This window comes from Misgurnus anguillicaudatus, chromosome 21, assembly GCF_027580225.2.
Source record: "Misgurnus anguillicaudatus chromosome 21, ASM2758022v2, whole genome shotgun sequence".
In the NCBI taxonomy this organism is placed as follows: Eukaryota; Metazoa; Chordata; class Actinopteri; order Cypriniformes; family Cobitidae; genus Misgurnus; species Misgurnus anguillicaudatus.
The window spans coordinates 18125001-18138169 of NC_073357.2; the positions used below are offsets into that span (position 1 = coordinate 18125001).

The 13169-nt window shown below is 38.8% G+C and overlaps 1 long non-coding RNA gene, 1 other non-coding gene and 1 pseudogene across 3 annotated transcripts in view; 1 reads left to right on the top strand and 2 right to left on the bottom strand.

Moving 5' to 3' along the window:
• Window positions 1-20, bottom strand: part of LOC129413731 (5S ribosomal RNA) — a 119-nt gene extending 99 nt beyond the window's left edge. Inside the window, exon 1 of the ribosomal RNA XR_008634073.2 lies at window positions 1-20. This exon is cut by the window's left edge and continues 99 nt beyond it. This is a non-coding gene — a ribosomal RNA (5S ribosomal RNA).
• The window catches only part of LOC129437069 (uncharacterized), a 363412-nt gene that overhangs the window by 199059 nt on the left and 151184 nt on the right, over window positions 1-13169 (top strand). The window lies entirely within an intron of this gene.
• LOC129413728 (5S ribosomal RNA) lies at window positions 142-260 on the bottom strand (annotated as a pseudogene).

Below are 13169 nucleotides of genomic sequence, written 5' to 3' on the forward strand. Positions count from 1 at the left end.
AGGGTGGTGTGGCCGTAAGCGAGCGTGGACTCGATTCGAGAGCCACTTCAGGACTAATGTGGCAACGCCATGCCATCGGCGAACACTTACAGAAAGGATGCAATTATGGAAAAAAATTATATCAATAAATAATTAAATAAATGCTTACAGCACCTGGTATTCCCAGGCGGTCTCCCATCCAAGTACTAACCACGCCCGACCCTGCTTGGCTTCCGAGATCAGACGAGAGCAGGCGTGCTCGGGGTGGTGTGGCCGTAAGCGAGCGTGGACTCGATTCGAGAGCCACTTCAGGACTAATGTGGCAACGCCATGCCATCGGCGAACGCTTACAGAAAGGATGCAATTATGGAAAAAAATTATATCAATAAATAATTAAATAAATGCTTACAGCACCTGGTATTCCCAGGCGGTCTCCCATCCAAGTACTAACCAGGCCCGACCCTGCTTGGCTTCCGAGATCAGACGAGAGCGGGCGTGCTTTTTTTTTTTTTTTTTTATTAGAAAATCAAACATTTACATTTTTAATGCATACATTTTTCCACATAACATTTACATCAGTATTAAAATCACAAGCGTAAAACAAACAAACAAATCAAACAGCCCCTTCACTCTCTGGCAATTTCCATTTGAGAGTTTTTAAAACACAATAGACCTGTGGCGTAAAAACACAATAAAAGCTTCGCAACATATTTTCACATTTAAAATACACATATAGTCTTTTTATATACAACTCTGTTTTTCTTTTCATAACAGTCCAAACATCTAAAACAATTTTTTCCCTTTTAGCCACAGTTCTTCTTTCCCAGATTGCGTTTTTCATTAGCAATAGCCATAGGTTTATAAACGTTTTGTTATCACACTTCTTTTCCCATCCAAACATTACCACTCTATTCCATTCCATTACATTTTCGTCCCACTGCTCTGTCAGGTCTTTAACCACGCACTTACATTTCTTTAACAATTCCTTCAATCCTTTACAATATAAAAACATATGTAAAATCCATTCTTCCTTTTCTTTGCACACTTTACACATAGCACTTTGTTCTATCCCAATTTTATTTAAAATCAAATCAGTAAAAATCACATTGTGTCTAATAAAATATTCCAAACATTCCAGCTTTATCTCAACACATTTCCCTCTCATGTTTCTCCAGATACACTCTTCTTTTAAATCTTTGAATTTTTCCACCCAGTACTTATTTGCAGTTGGTTCTTTAAAAACATAATCTCTAAAAACACAATAAAACACTTTTACAGTACATTCTTTAAAATCATGGCTTTTTTCCCATAATTTCACAGAGATTTTATTTACTTTTGGTTCTTCTTCAAAACACTCTATTCTTTCAATCCATTGTTTTGGTATTGCATTCTTAATGATTTCATATTTGTTTGTTATTTCCTGTACATTATAATCTTCCTTTGCCTCTTCCATCGTGTCCACAATAAATTGTGTTTGTAAAAAACCCTCTTTAAACTCATATAAAACATCTCTTACTTTTAATATTCCCACATCCATCCATTTCTTAATAAACAGTTATTTTCCTTGTTTTAAAATGTTGTTATTTAAAAACAAAGGTTGGTTTAAAATGTTCTCTCTCCCTTGTGGCTCATACTCAAGCGAGCGTTACTGTTAGCAGACGTTAGCGGGCGTGCTCAGGGTGGTGTGGCCGTAAGCGAGCCCTTACTCACACCCACTCACACTTACTCACATTTACACACTTACTCACATTTACACACTTACACTCACACATACTGACATTTACACACTTACTCGCATTTACACACTTACACTCACACTCGCTCACATTTACACATTCACTCACATTTACACACTTACTAACACTTACATTCACACGGACTCACACTTACTTACACTCACTCACATTGACACAATTGCTCACACTTACTCTCACACTTAATCACACCCACTCACACTTACTCACATTTACACACTTACTCCGCCTCACACTTACTCACACTCGCTCACATTTACACACTCACTCACATTTACACACTTACTAACACTTACATACACACTGACTTACACTTACTCACACTCACTCACATTGACACATTTGGTCACACTTACTCTCACACTTACTCACACTCACTGACATTTACACACTTACTCCCATTTACACACTTACTCACACTCACACTTACACTCACTGACATTTACACACTTACTCACATTAAACACTTACTCAAACTCACTGACATTTATACACTTACTCACATTTACACAACTTACTCACATTTGCATACATTTACACACTCACATTTACACAATTACTAACACTTACAATCACAATTACTCACACTCACTGACAATTACACACTTACTCCCATTTACACACTCACACTTACACTCACTGACATTTACACACTTACTCCCGTTTACACACTTACTCACACTTACTCACACTCACTGACATTTACACACTTACTCACATTTAAACACTTACTCACACTCGCTCACATTTACACACTCACTGACATTTACACACTTACTCACATTTATACACTTACTCACACTCTCTCACATTTACACACTCACTCACATTTACACACTTACTAACACTTACATTCACATTCACGCACACTTACTGACACTCACTCACATTGACACACTTGCTCACACTTACTCTCACAGTTACTCACACCCACTCATTTACACTAACTCACTCACACTTAAACTCACAATTACTCAAATGTACACACTAACTATCACTTACATTCACACTCACTCACTCACTCACATTGAAACACTTGCTCACACTAACTCTCACACTTACTCACACTCACTGACATTTACACACTTCCTTACACTCACACTTACTCACACTCACTGACATTTACACACATACTCCCATTTACACACTTACTCACACTTACACTTACACTCAGTGACATTTACACACTTGTTCACATTTACACACTTACTCACACTTGCTTACATTTACACACTCACATTTACACACTTACTAACACTTACATTCACACTGACTTACACTTACTCACACTCACTCACATTGACACATTTGGTCACACTTACTCTCACACTTACTCACACTCACTGACATTTACACACTTACTCCCATTTACACACTTGCTCACACTCACACTTACACTCACTGACATTTACACACTTACTCACATTAAACACTTACTCAAACTCACTGACATTTACACACTTACTCACATTTACACAACTTACTCACATTCGCATACATTTACACACTCACATTTACACATTTACTAACACTTACAATCACAATTACTCACACTCACTGACAATTACACACTTACTCCCATTTACACACTCACACTTACTCACACTCACTGACATTTACACACTTACTCCCGTTTACACACTTACTCACACTTACTCACACTCACTGACATTTACACACTTACTCACATTTAAACACTTACTCACACTCGCTCACATTTACACACTCACTGACATTTACACACTTACTCACATTTATACACTTACTCACACTCTCTCACATTTACACACTCACTCACACTTACACACTTACTAACACTTACATTCACACTCACTCACACTTACTGACACTCACTCACATTGACACACTTGCTCACACTTACTCTCACAGTTACTCACACCCACTCATTTACACTAACTCACTCACACTTAAACTCACAATTACTCAAATGTACACACTAACTATCACTTACATTCACACTCACTCACTCACATTGACACACTTGCTCACACTAACTCTCACACTTACTCACACTCACTGACATTTACACACATACTCCCATTTACACACTTACTCACACTTACATTTACACTCAGTGACATTTACACACTTGCTTACATTTACACACTTACTCACACTTGCTTACATTTACACACTCAAATTTACACACTTACTAACACTTACATTCACACTCACTCACAATGACTCACACTCACTCACATTGACACACTTGCTCACAATTACTCACACCCACTCACACTCGCTCACATTTACACACCCACTAACATTTACACATTTACTTACACTTACATTCACACTCACTCACACTTCCTCACACTTGCTCATACTTACTTTCTCAGTTACTCACACACACTCATTTACACTAACTCACTCACACTTACACTCACACATACTCACATTTACACACTTACATTTACACTCACACTCACTCACATTGACACACTTGCTCACACTTACACTCACACTTACTCACACCCACTCACACCAACTCACACTTACTCACACTCACTGACATTTACACACTTACTCACATTTACACACTTACTCACACTCGCTCACATTTACACACTCACTGACATTTACACACTTACTCACATCTATACACTGACTGACTCACACACGCTCACATTTACACACTCACTCACATTTACACACTTACTAACACTTACATTCACACTCACTCACACTTACTCACACTCACTCACATTGACACACTTGCTCAAACTTACTCTCACAGTTACTCACACCCACTCATTTACACTAACTCACTCACACTTAAACTTACAATTACTCAAATTTACACACTAACTAGCACTTACATTCACACTCACTCACACTCTCTCACACACATTGACACACTTGCTCACACTAACTCTCACACTTACTCACACTCACACTTACTCACACTCACTGACATTTACACACGTACTCCCATTTACACACTTAATCACTTACACTTACACTCACTGACATTTACACACTTGCTCACATTTACACACTTATTCACACTTGCTTACATTTACACAATCACATTTACACACTTACTAACACTTACATTCACACTAACTCACAATGACTCACACTCACTCACATTGACACACTTGCTCACACTTACTCACACCCACTCACACTCGCTCACATTTACACACTTATTCACACTTGCTTACATTTACACACTCACATTTACACACTTACTAACACTTACATTCACACTCACTCACACTTCCTCACACTTTCTCACATTGACACACTTGCTCATACTTACTCTCACAGTTACTCACACCCACTCATTTACACTAACTCACTCACACTTACACGCACAATTACTCACATTTACACACTAACATTTATACTCACTCACACTCACTCATATTGACACACTTGCTCACCCTTACACTCACACTTACTCACACTCACTGACATTTACACACTTACTCCCATTTACACACTTACTAACACTCACACTTACTTACACTTACTGACATTTACACACTTACTCACATTTACACACTTACTCACACTCACACTTACTCACACTCACTGACATTTACACACATACTCACATTAGTTTACAATTACAAACTCACATTTACACACTTACTAACACTTACACTCACACTTACTCACACCAACTCACATTACTCACACTCACTGACATTTACACACTTACTCGCATTTACACACTAACTCACACTTACTCACACTCACTGACATTTACACACTTACTCACATTTACACACTTACTCACACTCACTCACATTTACACACTCACTCACATTTACACACTTAATAACACTTACATTCACATTCACTCACTCACACTCATTTACACTTACTCACTCACTCACACTTAAACTCACAATTACTCAAATTTACACACTAACTCACACTTACATTCACACTCACTCACACTCCCTCACTCACATTAACACACTTGCTCACACTAACTCTCACACTTACTCACACTCACTGACATTTACACACTTCCTCACACTCACACTTACTCACACTCACTGACATTTACACACGTACTCCCATTTACACACTTATTCACACTTGCTTACATTTACACAATCACATTTACACACTTACTAACACTTACATTCACACTAACTCACAATGACTCAAACTCACTCACATTGACACACTTGCTCACACTTACTCACACCCACTCACACTCGCTCACATTTACACACTTATTCACACTTGCTTACATTTACACACTCACATTTACACACTTACTAACACTTACATTCACACTCACTCACACTTCCTCACACTTCCTCACATTGACACACTTGCTCATACTTACTCTCACAGTTACTCACACCCACTCATTTACACTAACTCACTCACACTTTCACGCACAATTACTCACATTTACACACTAACATTCATACTCACTCACACTCACTCATATTGACACACTTGCTCACCCTTACACTCACACTTACTCACACTCACTGACATTTACACACTTACTCCCATTTACACACTTACTCACACTCACACTTACTTACACTTACTGACATTTACACACTTACTCACATTTACACACTTACTCACACTCACACTTACTCACACTCACTGACATTTACACACATACTCACATTCGTTTACAATTACAAACTCACATTTAAACACTTACTAACACTTACACTCACACTTACTCACACCAACTCACATTACTCACACTCACTGACATTTACACACTTACTCGCATTTACACACTAACTCACACTTACTCACACTCACTGACATTTACACACTTACTCCCGTTTACACACTTACTCACACTCACACTTACTCACACTCACTGACATTTACACACTCACAGTTACACACTTACTCACACTCACACTTACTCACACTCACAGACATTTACACACTCCTGTTTACACACTTAATCACACTAACAGTTACTCACACTCACTGACATTTACACACTTACTCACATTTACACACTTACTCACACTCACTGACATTTACACACTTACTCACATTTACCCACTTACTCACACTCACTCACATTTACACACTCACTCACATTTACACACTTAATAACACTTACATTCACATTCACTCACTCACACTCATTTACACTTACTCACTCACTCACACTTAAACTCACAATTACTCAAATTTACACACTAACTCACACTTACATTCACACTCACTCACACTCCCTCACTCACATTAACACACTTGCTCACACTAACTCTCACACTTACTCACACTCACTGACATTTACACACTTCCTCACACTCACACTTACTCACACTCACTGACATTTACACACATACTCCCATTGACACACTTACTCACACTTCCTCACATTTACAAACTTACATTTACACACTTACTCACACTTACACTCACACTTACTCACAACAACTCACACTTACTCACACTTACTCCCATTTACACACTTACTCACACTCACACTTACTCACACTCACTGACATTTACACACCTACTCCCATTTACACACTTACTCACACTCACACTTACTCACACTCACTGACATTTACACACTTACTCCCGTTTACACACTTACTCACACTCACTCACTGACATTTACAAACTTACATTTACCCACTTACTCACACTCACTCACATTTACACACTTGCTCACTTACTCTCACAGTTACTCACACCCACTCATTTACACTAACTCACTCACACTTAAACTCACAATTACTCAAATTTACACACTTAATAACACTTACATTCACACTCACTCACACTCCCTCACTCACACTGACACACTTAGTCACACTAACTCTCACACTTACTCACTCTCACTGACATTTACACACTTTCTCACACTAACACACTCACTGGCATTTACACACGTACTCCCATTGACACACTTACTCACACTTACACTTACTCACACTCACTGACATTTACACACTTGCTCACATTTACACACTTACTCCCATTTACACACTTACTCACACTTACTCACACTGACTGACATTTACACACTTGCTCACATTTACACACTTACTCACACTTACACTTACTCACACTCACTGACATTTACACACTTACTCACATTTACACACTTACTCACATTCGCTTACATTTACACACTCACATTTACACACTTACTAACACTTACACTCACCCTTACTCACACTCACTGACATTTACACAATTACTTACATTTACACACTTACTCACATTAACACACTCACACTCGCTCACATTTACACACTCACTGACATTTACACACTTACTTACACTCGCTTACATTTACACACTCACTCACATTTACACACTTACTAACACTAAAATTCACACTCACTCACACTCACTCACTCACATTGAAACACTTGCCCACACTTACTATCACAGTTACTCACACCCACTCATTTACACTAACTCACTTACACTTAAACTTACAATTACTCAAATTTACACACTTACTAACACTTACATTCACACTCACTCACACTCACTCACATTGACACACTTGCTCACACTTACTCTCACACTTACTCACACCCACTCACACTAACTCACATTGACACACTCACACTTACTTTTACTCACATGTACACACTCACTAACATTTACAAACTTTTTAACACTTTCATTCACACTCACTCACACTTACTCACACTCACTCACATTGACACACTTGCTCACACTTACTCTCACACTTACTTACACCCACTAACACTTACATTTACACACTTACTCACACTCGCTCACATTTACACACTCACTCACATTTACACACTAACTAACACTTACATTCACACTCACTCATACTCACTCACATTGACACACTTGCTCACACTAACTCTCACACTTACTCACACCCACTCACACTTACTCAAATTTACACACTTAGGGCCCTATCTTGCACCCAGCGCAATTGACTTTGTCAGTAACGCATGTATCATTTCGTATTTTGCGGGTTTTTCCCTCCACAGACGCATGTCGGCAAACTTGGGAATGAACTTGCGCTCTCTGGGCGGTTCAGCGCAAAAAAGGAGGCGTGTTCCGGCGCAAACCATCTCTTATGCTATTTTGCAGTTTCAAAAAACAGTTGCGCTACTAACCAAAAAAAACTAGTCTAAAGTCAGTGGTGCGTTGCGCGTGGTTCATTATGCTATTTTAAGGGCGCATGCTTGACCATAATGTATAGCGTGCACAACGCATTGCTTATCTAATCTACACAGATGCAACAGTTATTTTTGCAAATCATAAATTGTTACAATAAAAAATATAAGATAAGGGAAATCATTAAATCATAAATTGTTACAATAAAAAATATTAATACATAAGGGAAATCATTGTGGTGAGCATTGTGGTGATAGTTTTTATTTATTTTGTGTGGCAGCGTTTAACAATTCTCATGCAAATAACGATTAAAATATTTTCATAAGTTTGTTGTGTGGCTGTATTACGTTTATTTTATCTAAATAATAATTAAAATGTTTTCATAAGAAACCTTCATGTATGTGAACTTGATTTGTAAGTGTACTTTGGGGTTGAACCTTGCTTGCGTTTCTTGTATCCGATTTCAAAGCCCCCAAACCCTTTCAGCGGTGAGGGTGGACGCAGCGATGTCCTCCTGTGTGCCCGGCATGCCCGATTTATGCTGGCAAGCTTGGGATCCCCCCGTCTCCTGACATCATTGTAGTGCTTGGCGCAGCTGATGAGACAATTGCGGCTATTTCCTCTCACGCCTGTTTAACCGACGCTGATTTGGGCGGGTTTCTCCCATCCCCATACAAAACAACTTCTCTGTCTTTGACTGCTCTTACAAGAACGTCGGTCTCCTCGGCTGTGAACCGCTCCTGGCGTGCGCCTGTCAAATCCGTAATAATAATAGCAACCCGCCATGGAACTTGCCCCCTTGCGTTTAAAGGGAATGTTGGATAGCGTTCTGATTGGTTTATTTGACGTTACGCCCAAACCACACCTATGAATAATGAACCTACTTCAGACCAACCCCTTATTGATTTGCGCCCGGCGCAAGAGTTATTTCTCCCGCCGGGAAAATAGCAATAGCGCGCAAGATCCGCCAACAAAGTCACTTGCGCTTTGCGCTTCGGACTTGCGTTTCAGATCGTTAAATAAGGCCCATACTCACACTCACTCACATTTATACACTCACTCACATTTACACACTAACTAACACTTACATTCGCTCTCACTCACACTTACTCACACTCACTCACATTGACACACTTGCTCACACTTACTCTCACAGTTTCTCACACCCACTCATTTACACTAACTCACTCACACTTACACGTGCACTTACTCACATTTACACACTTACTAACATTTACATTCACACTCACTTACACTTATTCACACTCACTCACATTGACACACTTGCTCACGCTAACTCTTACACTTACTCACACTCACTGACATTTACACACGTACTCCCATTTACACACTTACTCACACTTGCTTACATTTACACACTCACATTTACACACTTACTAACACTTACATTCACACTGACTCACAATGACTCACACTCACTCACATTGACACACTTGCTCACACTTACTCACACCCACTCACAATTACTCACATTTACACACTTACTCACAGTCGCACTTACTCGCACTCGCTCACATTAATACACTTTTTAACACTTACATTCACACTTACTCACATTTACACACTTACTCCCATTTACACAGTTAATCACACTCACACTTACTCACATTCACTGAAATTTACACACTTACTCACATTTACACACTTACTCACACTCACTCACATTTACACACTTACTAACATTTACATTCACACTCACTTACACTCACTCACATTGACACACTTGCTCACATTGACTCTCACACTTACTCACACCCACTCACACTTACTCACATTTACACACTTACTCACACTCGCTCACATTTACACACTCACTCACTCACATTTACACACTTGCTAACACTTACATTCACACTCACTCACATTTACTCACACTCACTCACATTGACACACTTGTTCACACTTACTCTCACAGTTACTCACACCCACTTTTTACACTAACTCACTCACACTTACACTCATATTTACACACTTACTAACACTTACATTTACACTCACTCACATTCACTCACTCACATTGACACACTTGCTCACACTTACTCTCAAAATTACTCACACCCACTCACACTTACTCACACTCACTGACATTTACACACTTACTCACATTGACACACTTATTTACACTCACTCACATTTACACACTCACTCACATTTACACACTTACTCACACGTACTCTCACAGTTACTCAGACCCACTCATTTACACTAACTCACTCACACTTACGCTCACACTTACTCACCTTTACACACTTACTAACACTTACATTCACACTCACTCACATTGACACACTTGCTCACACTTACCCTCACACTTACACCCTCTCACACTTACTCACATTTACACATACTGACATTTACACACTTAATCGCATTTACACATTCACTCACATTTACACACTTACTAACACTTACATTCACACTGACTCACACTTACTCACACTCACTCACATTGACACACTTGCTCACACTTACTCTCACACTTACTCACACCCACTCACACTTACTCACATTTACACACTTACTCACAATTACTCACACTCGCTCACATTTACACCCTCACTCACATTTACACACTTACTAACACTTACATACACACTCACTCACACTTACTCACACTCACTCACATTGACACATTTGCTCACACTTACTCTCACAGTTACTCACACCAACTCATTTACACTAACTCACTCACACTTACTCACACTCACTCACATTGACACACTTGCTCACACTTACTTTCACAGTTACTCACAACCACTCCAAGGTTATAGTCGTTAACGAAAACGAACGAAAAAACGAAAACTAGGTGGGAAAAACATTGTAGTTAACTGAAATAAAAATAAAAACGAGTCATTACAAAAAAACGATAACTAACTAAAACTGTAATGTGTGTCTAGCAAAACTAACTAAAATAAAATAAAAATATAGATTAAATGTCCTTAGTTTTCGTCTTTGTATTTTATAGAGCAAATAACGCTTCAAATTCCCTTCCATGCGTCTCTCACTCACCCGGTGTCACATACACACATTCGCGAACTAATGACTCGTTTAAGTTGATTTCTTACAAGGTGTTGCAAATAAATGAGTCTTTTGAGTCGATTCTTTACAAAGCAAACGGGCCAAATGTTTTGAATTGGTTCGCGAATCAGTTTAAATGAATTGTTTAGATCGCTGCAACAACTGAATCGTTTGATGCGGTTTTGCTTGTGTCTAGAAACACGCAGAACATAAAGAGTGTTGTATTACGTGAATATGAATTTACTAATCTTTTAACTAAAAGCTAAACTTCACACGTGTACCCGCCATTATATACAGCATTTTAGTCAGCATTATATAAAGGCCAAAACGAAATAAAAATAAAAACTAATGAAAAATACAAAACTATAATAATATAACCTTGAACCACTCAAACCCACTCACACTTACTCACACCCACTGACATTTACACACTTACTCACACTCACACTTACTCACACTCACTGACATTTACACACTTACTCCCATTTACACACTTACTCACACTTACACTTACTCACACTCACTGACATTTACACACTTGCTCACATTTACACACTTACTCACACTCACACATTCTGACATTTACACACTTACTCGCATTTACCCACTTACTCACACTCACTGACATTTACACACTCACATTTACACACTTAATAACACTTACATTCACATTCACTCACACTCACTCACATTGACACACTTGCTCACACTTGCTCTCAAAATTACTCACACCCACTCACACTTACTCACATTTACACACTTACTCACACTCACACTTACTCACACTCACTCACATTGACACACTTGCTCACACTTACTCTCACACTTACACCCTCTCACACTTACTCACATTTACACACTTATTCACACTCACACATACTGACATTTACACACTAACTCGCATTTACACACTTACACTCACACTCGCTCACATTTACACATTCACTCACATTTACAAACTTACCAACACTTACATTCACACTGACTCACACTTACTCACACTCACTCACATTGGCACACTTGCTCACACTTAGACACTTACACTCACACTCACACTTGCTCACATTTACACATTCACTCACATTTACAAACTTACTAACACTTACATTCACACTGACTCACACTTACCCACACACACTCACATTGACACACTTGCTCACACTTACTCTCACACTTACTCACACCCACTCACACTTGCTCACATTACCACACTTACTCACACTCACACTTACTCACACTCACTCACACTTACTCACACTCACTCACATTGACACATTTGCTTACACTTACTCTCACAGT